This window comes from Alligator mississippiensis, chromosome 11, assembly GCF_030867095.1.
Source record: "Alligator mississippiensis isolate rAllMis1 chromosome 11, rAllMis1, whole genome shotgun sequence".
Classification (NCBI taxonomy): domain Eukaryota; kingdom Metazoa; phylum Chordata; order Crocodylia; family Alligatoridae; genus Alligator; species Alligator mississippiensis.
In genome coordinates this window covers 27,808,003-27,829,888 of record NC_081834.1, presented here as the reverse complement: position 1 = coordinate 27,829,888, position 21,886 = coordinate 27,808,003, and positions in this window count along the sequence as shown.

The following is a 21,886-nucleotide window of genomic DNA, read 5'->3' as shown; positions in this document are numbered from 1 at the left end:
TGTGTGCAACATAAGTAACAGCACTGATACTGAGCCCGCTGCAGTGATGACACTGCATAAATGCAATGATATTGTATGATTTGATCCACAAGTACTCTATAGATGCTTTTGCTAGTGAGAAAGCACTGGAGGGACTGATATTGGTGCACTGCTGCTAGTGGTGGATTCTCTTGTATTCTGCTTGTCCCTTCTGAATATGTGGATAGCAGTTACTGACTGCTGGTCCTCGCTCAGCTGAAGCAGCCATCAGGATCTTGCGCAGGAGTAAAAAAGAACTTGTGTGCACTGATCAGTTTCTTTGCTGCTTCTTCACAGTAATGATGAGCAATGGGTTGGAGTGTCCATGATATACAAGTTACGCAGCACCTCTGATGTGAGTAATAAGGATACAGCAAATTTTCTGTCAGAGAAAGTTGATCCTCAGATTCGTAAATCTAGCATTACTGTAAATGGTGAGTCTGGGAGACACGGGGTTCCTCTGAGATGCTAAGGAGAGAAAAGGCAATGGCAGTCTGGGTTCAGAGTGCAGTCATTTAATTATAGAACCAAAGTGGCTTATGGTATCCTGCAAGCAAGGGACTCACTTAATGAGTGAGCAAAGGTCCATCATGTGCCAATAAGAGAGAAAAAAAGTTTCATAGTAGCTAGGGTCAGGAGGGACCTGAACAGATCATCTAGCCTGACCCCCTGCCACAGGCAGGAATGAATGCTGGGTTCACAAGACCCCAGACAGGTGATCATCCAACCTCCTCTTGAATTTGCCCAAGGTAGGGGCGAGGACCACTTCCCTGGGAAGTCGGTTCCAGATTTTGGCCACCCTAACTGTAAAATATTGCCTTCTGATCTCTAACCTAAACCTATTCTCCATCAGCTTATTACCATTGTTCCTCGTCACCCCAGGTGGTGCTGGGGAGAAAAGGGCTCTACCTATTTACTGTTGATCTCCCCTGATGAGTTTGTAGGCAGCCACCAGGTCCCCCCTCAGCCTCCTCTTGCTGAGGCTGAACAGGTTCAGGTCCCTCAGTCTCTCCTCGTAGGGCCTGTCCTGCTGCCCTCTCACCAAATGGGTGGCCCTCCTCTGAACCCTCTCCAGGCTGGCCACATCCCTTTTGAAGTGCGGCGCCCAGTACTGGACGCAGTACTCCAACTGCGACCTGACCAAAGTCACATAGAGGGGGAGTATCACCTCTCTGGACCGGCTTGAGCTGCATCTTTGGATGCATGACAAGGTATGGCTGGCCTTGCTGGCTGCGGTCTGGCATTGGCGGCTCATGTTCATCTTGGAGTCAATAATGACTCCGAGATCCCTTTCCGCCTCTGTGCTTTCAAGAAGGGAACGCCCCAGCCTGTATGTATGCTGTGGATTCCTTCTCCCAAGGTGCAACACCCTGCATTTGTCTACGTTGAACCCCATCCTATTCTCATCTTCTCACTTTTGTAGTCTGTCTAAATCTAGTTGCAGCCTCTCTCTCCCTTCAAGTGTGTCCACCTCGCCCCACATCTTAGTGTCATCAGCAAACTTGGACAGCGTGCTTTCCACCCCCTCGTCCAAGTCGCTGATGAAGATGTTAAACAATGCGGGCCCAAGGACTGAGCCCTGGGGTACCCCACTGCTCACATCTCACCACTGCTGACAGTTCTCACCCTGTGAACTGTGATCAAGTTCAGACCTTTGTGGCAGTGGAGAGGCAGCATTGTATCAAAACCATAGCTCAAGCTTTCATCTAGCATTGTCTGTCTCCAGTCAAGGCCACGTGCAGTTCCCCTGTTAACAGAGACTGGGGAGTAGGGACTGGCTGAGCCTTGGGCTGCCTCCGAGATTTGTAAGTAGAGTCTTGAAGAATATCTGAGGGGGGTAGTCCACCTCGCTGACCTAGAATGGCTCCAGAACCAGGAGAACCCCATACAAAGGCAAGTCTAGTTTTGAGTTTGTTTCTAAAAACCACACAACAATAGCATCTCCTGTGGTGCTCATAATAGTATTGTGCATTTACAAAGCTCTTTGCAAATGCTGGCTTAGCCTTACAACAGCAGTGTTGCTGTAGAAGACCACAGTGTCTACTTGTGACCACATTGCTCCTCAGCTCATGAGTGATTCCTGCTAAGACCCCAGTCAGGTGCAAAAGGTCCTTCACAACTTTCAAGCAGGAGGCTTCCTGCACAACTGTCAAGTCACTTATAGGAAATCAGAACAACAGTTTACCTCAAGCCTATTTTCCCTCAGGGAGGCTTGGCAAATAGGACCCTCTAACCAGTTCCTGATCCCAGCTGGGCTTTTCTCACACAGCAAGATCTGGGGGTTTCTATTCCTTCCTAGCCAGCCCAAACAAGCTAAGCTCTCCCCTTTCAATTCTTCTCTCCAAGCCTGACACCAATCATTGGGCAGGACTGATCAAGTTTGCAGCAGCTGGCCGAAGTTTTCCTGTACAGTTCAGGGCTTGCAGGGCTCATCACATTCTTACATACCCTTAAGGATACTGAGACATAGTGTGATCTCTGAGCTTCCATCAGGCAGATAGGACAGATCCTCCTTCCACTGGAAATGATTCCCCTTCAAAAGCAGGGAGTGGGGGATTGGCTTTCACCTGTATCCCTGGTCTGTCCTCCAATGACCAGGCATGGCCTCTGATCTCCACTCTCTTATAGTTGGCCTATTCAGTCTCACATATCAGAATTAAACAAACCAAAAACTCAATCTTACACTGAACAATTTTCCTTCCATTGTTCAGGTGAAAAAGCTGATCTGACCCTCTACAACTTCACCCTAAGGATCTTAGACCGGATGTTTTCAGAGTCTCTGAATAATAAAATCAACAAGGACTTCCTGGATCTTCAAAGAGCAGTAACCCGTGGGGTAGGGAGCACCATATCTGTATTTTCAGTGGGGATTCCCATATTTAAAGTGCATGCACATTAGCCAGACCATGAATTTGCCTTTTATTCCTTGTGTTTCAGCTGACAAAGATCCTTAACAAAACTGACCTGTTCGCAGAAGTGGTAGTGGAGCAGTTCACGTGAGTTGTCCTTCAGAATCAGAGACAGACAGGACAGAACAAGGGTACTGAGATCAGGCTAGGAGAAAACACTTGCTGTGACTGTAGGGATGTTATGTGGGAATTAAAGAGGCCTGGAGGAGAGGTCAGAGCATGAGAAAAAATATTCTCTTCTACATTACAGTTAGAGGACTGAACATATAGAGGACTGAACATATAGAGACTTCAGTGTCACAGTGGATCCTTTCATGGGGAGCAGAGAGCCTTGTCAAAGCCATGAGAATGGTTGGATTTTCACATATAAGGCTTAATGTCATATCAGGCTGCCAGTTCTACTCCCAAACTCTCAGATTTGTATATAGCAATTCATCTGCCCCTATGTACTTGTCTGCCAAAATGAGAGCTCAGCAATGGAGCTGAATCTGCCATAAGAACTGGTTTCCAGAATACAATACAGTGAAATAACTCTGCAGAAGTAAAGATGCGTGGCTACTTAATATCTCCAGTTTCTTCACTTGTGATTTTTGCTTCTTGTGGCTTATTGCTCAGGAAAGAACCCCCTAGCATGATGAGAGTCAGGTTAATAGAAAAGAAGCCAGAGATGCCAAATCATTAAATAATACATAAATTATGGCCTGTTCAGCACTGTTTTTCTTATTAAGCGTTTTCCTTCATCTGTGCAGGCCAGGATCAGTTATCGCAACCATCACACCAACATATTTCCAACCATCCCCAACAGAATCCAGCATCCAGGACCTGATATTCCATCACCAAAATATCTTGAAGGAGGAAGGCCTCACTATAGACCCCAACTCTGTTCTAGGTAAAAACACAAAGGGAACGAAGGGGTTTGGGATTGAGAATGGGCTATGGAAACTTTCATAGCTGGGTTACTAGTTCAAATCCATCCCAAGGTGGCAGCTTCTTAGTTGGCTGCTCTAGCCAAGGAGCAGGGAGACAAGGCTAGTGGTTGTCATAGGACTGTCATCTGCAAAAGAACCGTGGGGATAAATAGACCTTGAACTGTGAAGACTCTACCACTGCCAGTTCTTATGTTTATTGTCTTGACTTAGCTCCCGACTCCCAGATTGGGGTCAACTCCCCCACTCCAGGAGGGCTTCATACCACTGTCCTGCCTCCTATGGTAGATACTACCATCTGGGCAGACAAGTGATGGCATGTACAACTTCCCACACCCTTACGTTGTTAGCCCTTGAAGAACATGTATGTAGACATTTGTGTAACTCAAGGTGGAAAAGCATGAATCCTTGTTCCTGTCTGGTAGCTGGCCCATTTAAGAGTGCAAAAGTTTAACTGCCAGCTAATGGAGTTATTCCTTTAGCTTATGTGGAAAAGGCTCTACTTTTTAGAGCTAGTATCAGGTTAGAGTGTTAGCAACTCATAAGAGGTTAGTTATAGTCGTGTGCACATCACTGAAGCATGTGTTTTGCAAATCATGCTCTAAATGCCACTGTAGACCAAGCACTATTTTGCTAGTAACTTGGCATACAATGAATTTGGCCCCTGCTGACTGCCTGGATACAACCCAGATTAATGGTGGCATAGAATACAGAAAAGACCTGCTAAAAGGAGCAGTGAATATTTCATGCTTTCTTGTTTTAAACACAGGTGCTCCCTCATTGCCTACAGTGCCTCCGACAGAAAGAAGTTTTCCAAGCTATGCCATTGCCATCATAGTACTCTGCATCTTGCTGATCATTGCTGTTCCAGTCGGGATTCTCTTGGTGAGTCATGGAATGCCATTTTGGTCAGCCAGCTATTAATGCAGCCTGGTCATCCAGTCAGGATGTACAAACTCTTCCTCAAGCAGAACTAAAATGAGAGGCAGGCCTTGCATTCAGAAAGTAAAGACAAGTCAAAGGCCTCAAATCAGACCCACTATCTCCCTTTTTCCCTTGTCGGCTAGCTTCTTAAAATCTCTCCTGAATAAACTTGACTTTCTAAATGAGGGAGACTAAACTTCCCAACCATTGAAGAGAAAAAAAGAAACAGACTTCACTCCTGAATCACTAGGGTCATCTTCCTTGATGTTGACCTGGGAAAGATTTTGCTTCACTCCAAATGTGGAAAGGGTCTGATCTTTTCAAACAAAACCAAAAAGCTTCATTTAAAAAGAAGGATGAAGAGATTATATGGGTCTTCCCAACCCTCATGGCATATGTCACGCCTTCATTTCCAGGCTAAGAAAACTGACAATTACAGGAGGTTTACCAGTAGAGGGGCCCCACGAACACCTTATGAAAGACAAGACAGTGCCCCTCAATACAAGGTAAGACCTCCTCTCCCTTATACACTGCTCTTTGCTTGCTTGTTGTTTCTCTCCATTGGGGTAGTTTAAGGCTCCCAATTCCAACCTGCTGTCCAAAATTCTCTGGCAATGAATAAATGGAAGCCCAAGAATATGGGAAAAATATAGCGATCAGCCTACACACAATCCCATGTCCACTGTGGGTACATAATATGGGTTGAGCATACTCAGGATTGCTATCTAAAGAGTTTCTGCTTCCCCCAAGAGGTGCCTGATGCTTGGCAAGAGTTAGTACAAAAAGTGCCAGAAACTTTCTTGATTAATTGGCTTGGAATTTGTCAGAGTCCATCCCATCACCCTTCCTGGGCCCTCCACCATATAAGAAGCCGAGCCCAAGCTCACACTGCAGCAGGGAAGGGGTCCCCTCATTGTTCCACCTGCAAGGATATGTCTGAGAGCAGTACAATGGTGCCTTGTCTTTCTCTGTTGCTCATGGCACAGAGACAATGGGACCAGGAGCTAATTTCATGTGTTGATTTTTGCTGTTCAAACAGTGTAGATTAAATATTAAAGATCAAATTTCAATGGAGCAGCTCCAAAGTGCCCTATTCACTCCAGACAGATGCTCAGCAAATATGATGATCCATTTTAGTAGTTACTAAAGAAGCAGCTGTTCACATTTACCAGGGTCTTGTTGAAACAGTTGGTTCTACATTGGGCTACAATCAATATGGGGTGAGAGGGGTCATTACACAAGCCAAGCAGGCATTTAAATGCTAGAAGCTATTCAGATAGTCACAGATGGAAAGCAATGGGCCAAGTCCAAGCTGCATAAGTCAGGAATGCTTTGTAGACAGCAGTGAACCTATACCTGTATACATATGCTGAGAGTCTGGCTTCATACTACTTTAGACTCAGTGCCTTGCCAGTGAAGGTTTTTTCATGCTGACAAGCTATGTGCTTCTTCTCTGCGGACATAGCAGTTGAGTTCAGCCTTTCATATCAATTGGTTATTTTGGTGTCCACTCAAACTAGTGCATCACTTGCAGCAGTAGGGTCTTCCACAGCTGTTACATAGGTTATATCATGTCCAACCAGTTCTGAGCTTAACATTTGTATCACATGCCATAAACTACACACAGCATCTTGATGGAGCTAGGGATGATCAATTTGGTTTGGCCAAACCAGAAGCCCAAAGCTTTTTTGTTGCTTGAAGTTTGGTTAGAAAAAAAGCTGATCTATTTTTAAAGTTTTCTAGAGCTGCTGTTGGATCAATTTCTGTCCATCTGTCTGAGCTTGTGTGCAGTGTTCCCCATCAGCCTGTTAGATGTCTTTCACATTTGTTTTGGACTGTTTTATCCTCTGTAGTTCAATGACTGCAACTTTTTGCCAGAGGTGGTTGCCTTTCAGCAATGGATGACATCAAATTGCCAAGAGCTCTAGGATGTTGAGCAGCAAACATCTGTTTTCTAAACATGTCAATTGTTACCAACTGCCTCATTGTTATGTGGTTTCTATCTGAGCCTAATGCATAGATCACATTTATCCCTGCAGATTCACTTGGATAAGCTCCTGAATTAACCTGTCCCCAGAAACATGAGGTCATGAAACCAAGGCCAGATGCAGCAAGAAACAATGAACCATACAAAAAAGACATACCAAGGCAAACACTAGACATTATGAATACTACCGGCTGGTGAAAAGCTCAGCTCAGCTCAGCTGGATGGACCCAGCCATCTTGCTCTCTGATTTACAACAGGGCAGATCTTCACCATGGAATAGGAGACCTGAAAGGGTGCATGGCAGGTGAGGTCAGGGGGAAGGAAAGACATGCACTATGACAGACAGGGTATCCAACCATATTAAGAACACTGAGGCCCCTCCAGATATCCACAGCAGCAAAGCAAGTTGCTGCTGAAACCCAGCCAGGCTTCCCCTAAACACATGTACACTTTATTCACATCCAGGGAAACATGCATCCTCACTCCCCACCCCCCACAATCACATGGCTTCAGGGAGCCTCAGCCAGCACTCCCAGGGGTGCAGCCTGTTCCTGGTAGCACAGGTTTCCCAGCAGAGGATGGAAACAAGGTAGAGATGAGGCACCATGCCAGTGCTCAGGCCTCACCAAAGGCTCTCTCTTATCATCATGAACCCCAGGCAGTTTTTACCAGGTGCTGATGGGCTGTTTGCACTGAACTTCCACCTCTCCTTTGCTATAAACCTGCTGGTCTCACCGTTGCTGTCTTGCATACTGTATACATAGACTTGACCTTCTGCCTTTCCCCTTCTCCATTGCTTTAGTAATATCAACTGTTATGCTATCCTATCACTCCTTCTCACCCAGACTACCAGCTTTTCCTGCATAATGAAACACAAAGCATTGTGGGACTTAAAAGCTATGACCAATCATTCACCTCAACCCTGTGCTGCGGTTGGCACCCCCTCTCCTTACCCCCAGTTTATGTTTTATCTTTCTAGGGCATACATTTTTCAGAGCAGGGACAATCGATTTGAACTAAATAGAGTAGGACTTTTAGCTTTTCATAAGACTTCAAGCAAGGCTCTCCAGCTAATCTTCCCTGCTAGAATAGGCTGGTTTTGGGGGGGATGCTGGGACTAAGTCCCATCTATAATTCCAGACACGTTAGCACCCCTGTGTGATATGTACAATGTAGCTGTTATACAGCAGTCTGTAGTGGCAACTTCTGCTGCTGGAGGACATCTGGTGAGACCAGCATTTCTTCAGCCCCCGGGGCAATCTGGTAGTTGTAATGCTATGTAGAGGCCACTGAAAACCACTGAAAAACTTCCCCTGACAGCTCCTGGAGTGACAGCAGCACAGGATGCACATTTGTTAGGGGTAGGCTCAGAATAAACCCCCAGACTAGGGACAGACATTACACATAAACCAATTTAAGTGATCAGAAACTGGTTTAAACCTGCAACAGAATGTAAGCTCAGTGCACATAAACCAGTTTCAAAATGGCTGAAACTGGTTTAAAATAAACCTGTTTAAATGTAGTATCAGACTTAACTGATTTGGGTCAGGTCAGTTTATGCAATGTCTGTCCTAGACCCCTTCCTGGTTTAAGTTAAACCAGAGTCCCCCAGCATCCCAGATGCTTTGCAGCTCTGGGTGGGGCTGTCTGTTCCAGAGAGCAGAGCTGGCTAGCCTCCCTGCTCCCTGGCCAGAGCTCTGGTAGAGACTGCAGGTACAGTGGGGCCTGCCTGGCTTTCCCCTGCCCACCTCCCCCTTGCTGCTCAAGTAGGGATCCCCCTCTCCCTTCCTCTCATTTCCCACAGCATGGACCCCAGCCCCACTGACCCTCAGAAGTAGTCTTTCTGAACTATAAGAAGGCCTTTGACACTGTCTTTCACCCCATCCTCATCAATAAATTAAGTGACTGCGGCATTGATGCCTGCACAGTTGGATGGGTAAAAAATTGGCTGATGGGGCGCACCCAGAAAGTAGTGGTGGACAGGTTGTACTCAACCTGGTGAAATGTGAGCAGTGGGGTACCCCAGGGCTCGGTCCTCGGGCCTGCACTGTTTAACGTCTTCATCAGTGACTTGGACGAGGGGGTGGAAAGCATGCTGTCCAAATTTGCTGATGACACTAAGATGTGGGGCGAGGTGGACACACTTGAAGGGAGAGAGAGGCTGCAACTAGATTTAGACAGACTACAAAAGTGGGCAGATGAGAATAGGATGGGGGTCAACGTAGACAAATGCAGGGGGCTGCACCTTGGGAGAAGGAATCCACAGCATACATACAGGCTGGGGAGCACCCTTCTTGAAAGCACAGAAGCGGAAAGGGATCTTGGAGTCATTATTGACTCCAAGATGAATGAGCCACCAATGCCAGACTGCAGCCAGCAAGGCCAGCCATACTTCATCATGCATCCAAAGTTGCATCTCAAGCCAGTGCAGAGAGGTGATACTCCCCCTCTATACGACTTTGTTCAGGCCGCAGTTGGAGTACTGTGTCCAGTACTGGGCGCCGCACTTCAAAAGGGATGTGGCCAGCCTGGAGAGGGTTCAGAGGAGGGTCACCCGCTTGGTGAGAGGGCAGCAGGACAGGCCCTACGAGGGGAGACTGAGGGACCTGAACCTGTTCAGCCTCAGCAAGAGGAGACTGAGGGGGGACCTGGTGGCTGCCTACAAACTCATCAGGGGAGATCAACAGTAAATAGGTAGAGCCCTTTTCTCCCCAGCACCACCTGGGGTGACTTGAAACAGTGGTCATAAGCTGATGGAGAATAGGTTTAGGTTAGAGATCAGAAGGCAATATTTTACAGTTAGGGTGGCCAAAATCTGGAACCAACTTCCCAGGGAAATGGTCCTCGCCGCTACCTTGGGCAAATTCAAGAGGAGGTTGGATGATCACCTGTCTGGGGTCTTGTGAACCCAGCATTCATTCCTGCCTGTGGCAGGGGGTCAGGCTAGATGATCTGTTCAGGTCCCTCCTGACCCTAGCTACTATGAAACTATGTGGTATGCTAGCTAATGCTAAGGTGCATCTGTATGTGTGTCTCCAATTTCACTGGGACAGGCAGACAGAACAATATTGGCTTTTTGGAGCTAATCAACAGATCAGCTAGTAATGTCCCTCAGTTCCTTCCTTGGAAAAAGCTGTTTAAGAAGAGCTTGAACTAATGAGAGAGACTTTTGTTTTGTTGATGGGCTGATAAACAAAGATAAACCCTGCTGGCTTGCTTGCCTGTCAGTTTGCTTCAGACAGTATGAAAAAGCAGGGAGAGAGAAATTGAAAAGCTCCATATCATCAACAGATGCATGCACTGCACACACCCGCTTTGCCTCAGAGTGCTAGCCCGGGGCTGTGGTCCAGCAACACTGTCACCCCTTGAGCAGGGAAGAGCCTGGGATAGTGCAGGCAGGGTGGGAATTTACACCCCTCCCTAATCAGAGAGCCTGGCCTGGGCCTGGCCACACACCCCCAGCTCAGCATTGTAGAAGGGAGGGGCGGGCTACTCTAGCACCCCCCAGCTTCTAGCCTGAGCCACTGCAGGCATGTGCCTGCATTTCTTCAGTCCAGAGGGGATGTCTGGATGGTTACAAACCAGTTCAGCCTAGCCAGGTTAGACTAACTGGCAAAGGTTGAATCAATTCAGGCTCAGCATTTTTGAATGTCTGTCCTTAGCCCCAGAGACCAGACACACAGATCCTTCTGCTACAGCCATGGAAACACAAGACTAGGAGAGACCCCCCAGGGCAGTCTCCAGTCCTCTGCTGTCACAGGCAACACATTTAAAGGTACAGCCATTTTTCACCCCAGGAGTCAAACGCATAACCTTTAATATGAAAAGCAAGAGCCATGGGCCCATGCCACCAAGTCAGACCTTCCTCAAGGACTTTGTTCCTGCTTCTGCAGGACCCCACAACAGTTGGGTGGAGCAAGATTATGACTGAGAGGGAGGGAAGGGAATGTCCTACCCCGGACGCTGGGTTGAATGCAAGGATTTTCTGAGCATGGAAGGGAGGAGTTTGAAAAAAAAGCACTGAGAGTGGCTTCATGGTTCATAGATTTCATAGACATTAGGGCTGGAAGGGACCTTATGAGATCATCAGGTCCAACCCCCTGTCCAAGGGGCAGGAAGTCAGCTGTGGGGCAGATGACCCCAGCAAGATAAACATCCAGGCCTTTCTTGAAGGTATCCAAAGTAGGTGCTTGCACCACTTCTGGGGAAGTCTATTTCAGACTCTGGAGACTCAAATGGTAAAGACGATTTTTCTTATGTCCAGTCTAAAACAGTCTTCCAGCAGTCTGTGACTGTCGGACCTCATCTTCCCTTGGGATGCCCTGGTGAACAGACATTCTCCCAGTTCCTGGTGCACACCCCTTATATACTTATAGGCTGCCACCAAGTCCCCCTTGAACCTTCACTTCTCCAGGCGGAAGAGTCCTATGCCTCTCAGCCTCTCCTCATAAGGCCTGTTCTCTTGGCCTCTAATCATGCACATGGCTCTCCTCTGGACTCCCTCAAGCTTCTCCACATCTTTTCTAAAGTGTGGAGCCCAGAACTGGATGCAGTATCCTAGCTGCTGCCTCACCAAGGCTGAGTAAAGTGGGAGGATGACTTCTTGGGTTTTGCTTGAGATGCCAGTTAGTCTAACCTGGCTAGATGCAAGCCAAAGTTTTATTTGCTTTGCCAGCTGAATGTCCAGCTTCTTTCCAGAAGTCCCTGCCATACAAGGCGGCCTGGTTTAAGGGTGCTTGGACTGTGGGCCACACTGTTCCTATACTTTCTTCATAGCATTTTGCCGCTCCAAGTGACTGAGGAGTTCTTCAGGGAGCAAACCCATCTGTCTAAGCCAGCAGGATAAGCCACCTGCTTATCAATTCAGCCTTGGGTTTTTTTACTGTGTCTACTTAGTCTCAGAGAGAGAGAATTGAGATTGATCACAAAGGTGTTTAAAACACCTGAAAGCTCCTGTCCAAGACCAAGACTGCCTGTGTCACAGAAAGCAAACACAAAATACAAAAGCAGAAAGGTGGCAGATGCCTTTGATATTAGATAAACTGGGTGATTATTTCTTAAAGAGCTATATTAAGTTACACCTACTGTATTCTTCCCATTCAGTTTGTGTTTTCACAAGCAGAGCTAATAGGCTGTAGTTTTTAGTTCATGACAACAGTTTGTAGGTGCTGTCACACTGCTGTGCCATGCCATCACTTCTTAGATACTGGGACTATTAGCTCTTTCATCTGGAATCTCAATGCCCCTTTCCTATACTTCTCCCCATGTGCTGCATGTCTCCAAATAAAATTACCTGACTAATACACAGCAGTTTGTAGCATATTTGGTATTGGGGCCATCAGATTTGACTGCACTGATCAGGGTAGAAGTAGAGCAGGTCACTTTATGGTAGTCTTCCTGGAATGGCAGCAGCACTTTTGTTCTAATAACTGGCATGAAGCTTGAACATTTAAGAACTGAGGCCTGCATCCTCAGAAGTATTTAAGCACCGTAACGTCCACTAATGGTTTATTAGAATAACCATGTTGACCAAGCATTTGGAGCTCTCACCTGCACTGATTTCCAGTTCTGGTAGTTGATCCTGTTGTGAGAAGGTCCAGCTCAGGGGAAATACTGCCAGATTACTGAGATAAGGATAGTTATTGATGTAACAGTCTGGGCTAATCCAAAAAACAAGTGCAGTTAGAGGTACTCTCCTACAGGGGGGAAGATGGAATTTCCCATTGTACCCTGGGGACCAGAAATAAATCTCAGTGGTAACTGGTGAGGGTTTGGTTTGAGTTCGCTGGGTAGGCAGAGCCAGAGCCATGCACACATGAATTCACTGAGGAGCCAGCTTCATATTAACAACAGAGATCTAACTAGCTGTTTGCTGTTTTGATGAGTGTTATAGCCCATACTGGGAAATGATTTATATTATGATAAAACATTTTTACAGAGTGCAAATTGGATTTGCTAACTAACTCTTAATGCTAGGTCTTCCTCAGGTCAGCTGTTACCCTGGACAGTCTCTCAGATGAGGATACTTTGGTATACTTCACTTAAAACTGCAGCAATCTCTAGTCAACCACTGATCAACTGGGTGTAGCGATAATCACTCCAGACGTACTGCATACAGTACACCCACGCAGTCTTGTAAACTGTGAATCTAGACCAGTCTCAGGGTCCAGCAGCTCTAGCAAGAAATAACACAAGCCCAGAAGATTTTTTACTTCATTAACTACTAATCATGAGCAGCTCTCAGTTCTTTAGTGCAGCAAATGCAGTTATCACATTTTGCTTCATTCTCTAAGAAATAAAGCTGCTCTTCTCCTCAGGCACTCTCAGGAAAGGGGCTCCTTGAAGTGTTTGGTGTGAAGGAGACTATTTCAAAATATCCAGAGCAATTACTTAAAAGCTTTTCAAGCTCCATCAGGCTTAAGGAAGAGAAACATGCGCATAACATTAGGTAGTTAAGAATCCAAGCTTTGGTTGCTTAAGGTCTCACAGAAAAGACTGTAGATGCAACAAAATGCCTTTCACTTAACTTGTTAAAGACTATACAGAAAAAAAGCTTTCTGGAATGAAAGCTCACCTGGCCACACAGCTAATCACAGTCTCCAGTAACACTTCTGATCCTATCGTGTCTTCACTAGATTCAAGATCTCCACAACTTCTCAATCAGTTTAATATATCCTCACTCCAGGCCTTATGGGAAAGGACCACTCCCTGATCTCCATTGGCTATTTGCTAAATAGCTTTCCAAGTGACTTCAAGGCATACCCTGCTGGGTATGGAGAGGGGCTTAAGAGTGTCTCTTGCTTACATGAGTAGTAATTTATTATCGATGCACAATCATGGCATCCTACAGATAGCTTCATGGAGGTAGGAGGCAATACAAGGGTTTGTTGTGCTGCATAAAAGAGACTGAGATGATGGTGTGAGGGGGTAACCCTGCTGAGACAGCTTCACTCTTGTGAATGTTTTATGGCTTCAGTTCTGGCTGTTAAATAAGTACTGCTCCCTACTCCTCCCTGAAGAGGCTGTTTCAGGTAGAAGAGAATGAAGCCAGCATAAATGCCCTTGCTCACAAACAAAGGTGTCAGAAACATGTACTAGGCTAGTAATTACATAGCCACTCAGAGCTTCGGGATGGAGAGGTGCGCAATGCATCCATCCCTGGGTGGTACTGCCTTCAGCTCCATTTCCCATCTCGTAGAATGACTCAGCTTGTGATTAGGGTAATATGTAACAATGCAAATTAACTTTCCAGACTGATAGTCTATGGAAACAAACTCATACTTCCCCTCTTTCCTTCAAGAACTTTGTTTCTGGGGATTGAGTCATGCATTGGGTTCACTTACACATGAAGGACAAAGGCCACTCAGACTAGCACACAGCCTCCTCAGTTGTTGGCCGGGAAGTCCTGGAGTGGAAAGGTGACTTGAGTGCCTTCCCCTTCATTTTTGCACTGCTGGGTTCACCTCCACATGCGACAGCGTAACTGAAAACAGGAACTCCGCTACACTGGATAGAGGAGACTGCCTCTGCCTTTTCATGAGGTCCAAGGCGGTACATGTACGAGGTTGGGGGGGAGCTTCCAACTGGCAGTGGAGGGGCCACTGTGCTAAGAGGGAATCTTATGGGGGAAGAGGCCTCCCTTTGGGGAGAGGAGAAGGGGATCCACCACAATTATAATCAGGCTGCAACATCAAAAGGTAAAACCTTGAAAGCAAAACAACATAAGAACATAGTAATGTCAATGAGCAATATACATCGACCCTCATCAAAACGGAATCGGAGGAGGAGAAAGTAGAAGGATTGTGGGTTAGGTTACATGGAGGTCAAGGAGAAAGGGACTTGGTGGTAGGGGTCTGCTACAAACCCCCACACCAAGGGGAAGAACTAGATTCGGGGCTCCTGAGGCAACTCTTGGAGACCATAAAAACTAGGGAGGTGGTAGTCATGGGGGACCTAAACTACCCAGACATCTGCTGAGAGATGCAGACAGCAAAGTCCCACTGTTCACGCAGGTTCCTATCCTGTATATAGGACCTCCACCTGACGCAGGACGTACATGGTCCCACTAGGGGGAATGCCTTACTGGACCTGGTATTGGCAACGGGGGATGACATGGTAGGGGACCTAAAGATCAGTAGTCACCTGGGGGACAGCGATCACCAAATAATAGAATTCATCATAAGACATCAAGTGGGAAAGGTAACTAGTAGGGTGAAAGTGCTAGACTTTAGGAAAGCTGATTTCAATGAACTCAGGCATTTAATCAAGGACGCACTGCAGTGTAAGCGTTTTGAAGAGATGGGAGCCCAGGAAGGGTGGCTGTGCCTTAAGGAAACGATCCTTCGGGCACAGAGGGAGACGATCCCGATGCGGGGAAAAAGGGGGAAAGGGGCCAAGAGGCTTCCTTGGCTGACTAGAGAAATCCAGAGCAGCCTACGGGCTAAAAGGGGGGCATATAAAAAGTGGAAATGGGGAGAGATTACTAAAGAGGAGTATACCTCCTCTGCTCACTCTTGTAGGGAGGCAGTTAGACAGGCCAAAGCTACCATGGAGCTGAGGATGGCATCCCAAATAAAGGATAGCAAAAAAAAAAATGGTTTTTAGATATATAGGGAGTAAAAGGAAGGCCCAGGGAGGAATAGGACCTCTGCTAAAGGGGCAGAAGCAATTGGTGACAGACAGGGGGGACAAGGCTGAACTCCTCAATGAGTTCTTTGCCTCAGTGTTCCTAAGTGAGGGGCACAACAAGTCTCTCACTGGGATTGTGGAGAGGGAGCAGCAGGGCGCCAGACTACCATGCGTAGACCCTGAGATGGTGCAGAGTCACTTGGAGGAACTGGACGCGTTTAAGTCGGCAGGCCCAGATGAGCTCCATCCGAGGGTGCTGAAGGCACTGGCTGACGTCATTACGCAGCCACTGGCAGGAGTATTTGAGCACTCACAGCGCACAGGCCAGGTCCCAGAGGACTGGAAAAGGGCCAATGTGGTCCCCATTTTCTAGAAGGGGAGGAAGGAGGACCCTGGCAACTATAGGCCAGTCAGTCTCACCTCCATCCTTGGCAAAGTCTTTGAAAAAAATTATCAAGGCTCACATTTGCGAGACCCCGGCAGGAAAAATTTTGCTGAGGGTAAACCAGCACGGGTTCATAGCAGGCAGATCATGCCTGACTAATCTAGTCTCTTTTTATGACCAGGTTACAAAACACCTGGATGCAGGAGTAGGGGTTGACGTTGTTTACTTAGACTTCAAGAAGGCCTTCGATATAGTATCCCACACCATACAGGTGAACAAGATAATAGGCTGTGATTTAGATGACTACACAGTCCGGTGGGTGGCGAATTGGCTAGAGGGTCGTACCCAGAGAGTCGTGGTGGATGGGTCGGTATTGACCTGGAAGGGTGTGGGCAGTGGGGTCCCGCAGGGCTCGGTCCTTGGACCGATACTCTTCAATGTCTTCATCAGCGACTTGGACGAGGGAGTGAAGTGTACTCTGTCCAAGTCTGTGGATGACACAAAACTGTGGGGAGAAGTGGACACGCTGGAGAGCAGGGAACAACTACAAGCAGACCTGGACAGGTTGGACATGTGGGTGGAAAACAACAGAATGCAATTCAACAAGGAGAAATGCAAAGTGCTACACCTAGGGAGGAAAAATGTCCAGCATACCTACTGCCTAGGAAATGACCTGCTGGGTGGCACGGAAGCGGAAAGGGATCTTGGAGTCCTAGCGGACTCCAAGATGAACATGAGTCGGCAGTGTGACGAAGCCATCAGAAAAGCTAATGGCACTTTATCGTGCATCAGCAGATGCATGACGAACAGATCCAAGGAGGTGATACTTCCCCTCTATCGGGCGCTGGTCAGACCGCAGTTGGAGTACTACGTGCAATTTTGGGCGCTGCACTTCAAGAGGGATGTGGATAACCTGGAGAGGGTCCAGAGAAGGGCCACTCGTATAGTTAAGAGCTTGCAGGCCAAGCCCTATGAGGAGAGACTGGGGCACCTGGACCTTTTCAGCCTCCGGAAGAGAAGGTTGAGAGGCGACCTTGTGGCTGCCTATAAGTTCATCATGGGGGCACAGAAGGGAATTGGTGAGGCTTTACTCACCAAGGTGCCCCCAGAGGTTACTAGAAATAATGGCCATAAGCTAGCAGAGAGCAGATTTAGACTAAACATCAGGAAGAACTTCTTCACAGTTCGAGTAGCCAAAGTCTGGAACGGGCTCCCAAGGGAGGTTGTGCTCTCCCCTACCCTGGGGGTCTTCAAGAGGAGGTTAGATAGGCATCTACCTGGGGTCATCTAAACCCAGCACTCTTTCCTGCCTATGCAGGGGGTCGGACTCGATGATCTATTGAGGTCCCTTCTGACCCTAGCGTCTATGAACCTATGAATAATGGCACACAGCCCACAGCAGCAGGCCCCTGCTCTTTCCTCAGTAGAGGATGGGGCCTGGAGCTTCTCAGTCAGGGCTTGCTTACCCTTATACCCAAGGAGCAAGGTCTGACCCCCCCCATTCTTCCCATCTATACTGTTACAGGCATCCCCTTTTTACCCCCACTTAGGACTTATCTAGTAAAGGGGGTACATACATAGATGGTGTGGGAGAGGAAGGTATATCTGGGATAGGGGTGCAAAACTTCAGGCCATTCTATCCACAAAGGTGCTCTCTCACTAGGTCTCTGAACACAGAGCAGAGGTCATCAGCCATGTTAGCCTGAAGTCAGGCAGAAGGTAGGGCAGGGTGGCACTGTAGAGATTAACTGGTTCACAGAGGCATGAGGAGAACAGACGAGCAGAAAGATCTATGGAAAGGAAAGAGACAAGGGAAAGGGACTCCACTAAGGAAGGGGATAAGTAGGATGATTAAATTATTTAACCAGTTAAAACCTGGACAGACACTGGAGTAAACAGCTAGTCTGGTAATTAGTCAAGAAGTCAGTGGAGGAATGCTAAATTCTTTGGACATCATTGACCTTAGAGCAACTGTCCTTAAACCAAGAACTTAAAACAAACCTGAAAGCAAAACTGCAGAACAAGAAATCATTTAGATAGGATTACATTAACCTAGGACTCAACAGGGAGGAGGGATACTTATCCATTATCCAGACTAGGTAACACCTGGAGGACACCAGAGTAAACTGCCTTGCTCAAGTCAACAGATCTAATGGTTCCATTTATTATCTCTCTCAATATCCCCTGCCCACGTCCCTTTTCCTTCTGTATAGGTTCTTTGCTTTCTAGCAGTCCATTCCTAGCATCTGACAAAGCAGGTTGTTGCCTGAAAAGACCTCATTCATCTGAGGCAGCTGGCATCTTAGTATAGAAACATGAACTCAAATTCAGCAATTTTTCCCCATTTTCTTGTAGGCAACATAAAAGGTAGGGCTAGACACTACTCTGCTTCACCAGTGCTTGCAGACAGTCTTTGTAAATATTAAGGGTAAGTTTTGGGGCATAGCAACTACACTTTAGGTTTTAATGGTCTTGCTGAGCATTGCAGAATAAGTTGGCATCCCCTTAGGGGCCACAGACATTTTCATGCTGTAGTCTGCAGACCTCAACTATGTTAAGAAAGAAACTTCCCCACTCCAACCAAGGGGTGGGGGTGGGAATATTGTAATTAAACAAAAAGCCTGATGTGTTGCCAACACATGGTACTGTGTCACTGTGATTAAATAAAGTTTTAGCAATATGTAATGCAAGGCCAGAACATGATAGCTTAAACGGCTTGGCATTTAAATAAGTTATGTTTATATCAAGTACTAACAGCATTATATTAATAGTAATATAGTTAACATAAATGTTTACACACACACATTATGTTATCAAGCTGTGAACTTTTTATATAGTATGTTAATAATAGTAGTGTGATTGATTAAACATTATATACACTTCTCAGTCATTTGAAGTGTGCCCTTGTAAGCAAGAGAAGGTTTGCTAAGGTGCTGAATATGCAAGTTACTAGACAATGAACTGATTAATGGATGATTAAAGAACCAGTCTGTGACCAGGTAAAAAGGAAATAAGCTAAGCAACAGGGTAAAAGAAAAATTCTGCATGTCCTGCATTTTAGCCTAAACAACTTTCAAGGCTGACTTTTATGACAGGAATGACCTTGAGCTGAAACAAAAAATATGAGAAACAACATCTGGATAGAGAAGTGTGGATAAAAAAAAACCCCACCTCAACTTTAAACAAAGACTTAAAATCCCTATAAAAAGTAGGATGCAGCAATGCCAGAGTGAAAAATCCACACTCTGCAGCCTCTACTAGAGTACAGATGCGTCTGTTCATCCCTGCTCCCATCACCCTCAATGAGCCTGGGATGGCCACCCACTGCTACTATTAAGCAAGTAAGCTGGTAACTGTAACATCACCATAAAGTGTGTTTGTCTATGTAAATAATCACTATTTGTTTTTGTGTTTGTCTCTGCAAAGTCTTTGTATGTTTTTGTTCTATGTAATCAATAAATGCAGCACTTTGCTTTATCCCCCCCTCATAAGGTCTTGCTCGTAATTTAAGCAGTTGGCAATTTGTATAACAACTGCATGCCACGTTGAATGCAGTTAGCAAGATAGCAGCTTCCACAAGCAGGGAGAACTTGGGCTGGAAATAGCAGTTCAAGGCTAGGCTGCAAGTTAAGCAAGGCTTGTTGGTTTTTCATTAACAGTAGGTGATGCTCTGTACCACTGCTGCTTCTCTTCATTGTGCACGCTGTTCTTCTTATTGATGGAAGTAAGAGGAGGCCAGAAGGTAGCAATACAGCAGGGTACCTATGCTCATCCAGCACAAGTGCTACCTCAAAAGAAGTTCCTACCTACCACATTTACTCAAGTCCAAGATAACCCCAAATTTGTTATCATTTTCCAGGTACAGAATGCAAGTATTGGAAAGCTGTCTTGATTTCATGCTCCCCAACCCCACAGTAGGGAAAGCATGCAACCACCTTGGCCTCAGCCCTACCTATTTCTTCCCCCAGCAGCCTTCCTGTCTCTTCCAACAACCTACAGCTGTTCTTCTCCCCTTGGCCCCCCAATTTCTGCTTTCCCCCCCTTACCTGTCAGATGCTTTTCAGGCTCCATTCCCTCCCCAGAGCACAGCACAGAAGCATAACCCATGCCAGCTATGCAGCAGTATCAGCACTGCAAATTGTCTGGGGAGGAGACAGTTTCCACATACTCCAAGACCAGGAAGGAATCCAGCCCAAGCTGCAGCCAAGCTGTATCCGACAGGAAGATTGGAGGCAGAAGCTGCAGAGAGCAAGACAAGGGGAGGCAGGCAGCTGTTGGGGGTCCATCTCTGGCCCCATCCTAGGCTTGGAGCCAGGAATCAGAGCTGCAGGTGCTCTCTGTCCTCCCTTATCCCCATCGCAGCTTTATATGCAAGGGACTCACCCTACTCCTCAGCATGCTGTTGGGGGGGGGGGGGGGGGGGAAAAAGGATAACCCCCTCAGAAAACTTTAGATGTAAAGTATGGCACTCTTGCTGTATGATTCAACCTCCTCACCTACCTCTAGCAAGGATGCTGTTGTACACAAGACTCCAATGAGCATAAGCCAAATGAATTTTATTTTCAAGTGGTTCCAAATAAAAGGAGTGACATCCAATACAAAAAATACACTTTAAAATTAGCTACCACAAATACATTCTTTTTTTTTTTTTAAATGTACATATTAAACTATTTTGTTGCCAAGTTGCTTGCGTGACCTCAGCTGGGTGGGGAGGGGGAAGAAAATAGAAAGAGGAGGAAATAGCCATCTTCCAAAAAGTTTGGGGGTAGGGAAGAAAGGGTCCTACACTAGAAACTAGTGTTCTTGAATATGAGCCAGCTCAACCCAACTGCCTGGCCCTCCTTCCTCTATTTTCCTACCTGTAATGAGGGAGGAAATTTAAAAAAAAAAAAAAAAAAATCACCCCTCAGATCTTTTAGGGAAAGGCAGTCTTCCCTAGAATCCAGCCATGCTGATACCATGTGGTTGCAGAGGAGACTCATGCTGGTATTTGTTAAACTGCAGTAGCACCGTGTATGGCCCAGAAAACTACTTCCATGTTGGTACTACTACTACTACTACTGAGTAGACAGAGCACAAAAGCTAGTTCTTTAAGAGAGCTCCTCAGCATCCCAAGGTAGTTTATAAACTGAATAAGAGTCACCTTTACTGAAGCTCAGATTCAAGTTAGATTCAGCCATCTTGGTACATGCTCTTCCATACTACATGAATCCCAGATTGGAGGCTTGCCCAGGTGTAGTCAGCCAAGGAAACATGGCCATCAGGTGGGGAAGAGGATGAGTATTAGCTTGTAGTGGGAGCAACTACCACTTTGCACTGAGTGGATGACTTGTGCTCTAAGCATGTGGACAAAACAACCAAAAAAAAACAACCCACAAGACACCCATAGATAAGCTTCCCCAAGTCTGTATTAACAGTAGACTTTCTGCCTCAGTTAAAGAGGAAGGTCACCAGCTGACATGGAGGAGCCACCAGTTCTGACTATAGGGGACACCTATACAGCAAAACAAAAAAACAGTAGTACCCCCAGCTGTAGAAGCCCTGTGATAACTGTTGGTTCCCATTTTGGAAGAGCCAAGTAGGAAGGTCCTCTGAAACAGTCAGTCAATGCCCCACTGTAGCCAAGGATGAAGCTATTGTTTGAGAGTCAATCAAGTTTATTCACACTAAATGCCAACAGAAGTTCTAGCAAATGCTGTCTGTAGTCTGGCATAAGTGGTTACATCATTGTAAGAGACTCAACAACTTTCTCCTCATTGGAGATGGACAGTAGCACCACTGGACTTAAAGTCCCTTACCACTGAGCAAAAGCTTTATGAGCCTTCTCAGTGGCAGCAACATCTGTTCCAAGAAGCAAGTTGACACCAGCGATAAACACTAAACAGCAAACTAAAGTGCAATAGGAAGAATGAATTAAAAAAAAAAAAAAGCACAATTCTCTCTTAAAAGTTATACCCATAATAAAACTCTGCCATCCCATGATGGGGGGAGGAGGAGGAGGAAATTTGCTTGGTTCTGTGAGAACTTATCCAGCTTCATTGGCAAAGTATGGAGACCAGAACTGGCTTTGTGTCAAGAAACTGGTGATCAAGAGTTCAGTCCCATGGAG